The following is a 223-nucleotide window of genomic DNA, read 5'->3' on the forward strand; positions in this document are numbered from 1 at the left end:
TGTGATTCGGGTGAGTATCCTATCTAACCTGCTGAATAACAGGTAGTGCAGAATACCAGCAAAAAACAAATATGTGAGTATCCTATCTAACCTGCTGAATAACAGGTAGTGCAGAATACCAGCAAAAAACAAATATGTGAGTATCCTATCTAACCTGCTGAATAACAGGTAGTGCAGAATACCAGCAAAAAACAAATATGTGAGTATCCTATCTAACCTGCTG

Source organism: Limulus polyphemus, unplaced genomic scaffold (assembly GCF_000517525.1).
Source record: "Limulus polyphemus unplaced genomic scaffold, Limulus_polyphemus-2.1.2 Scaffold194, whole genome shotgun sequence".
NCBI classification, from domain to species: domain Eukaryota; kingdom Metazoa; phylum Arthropoda; class Merostomata; order Xiphosura; family Limulidae; genus Limulus; species Limulus polyphemus.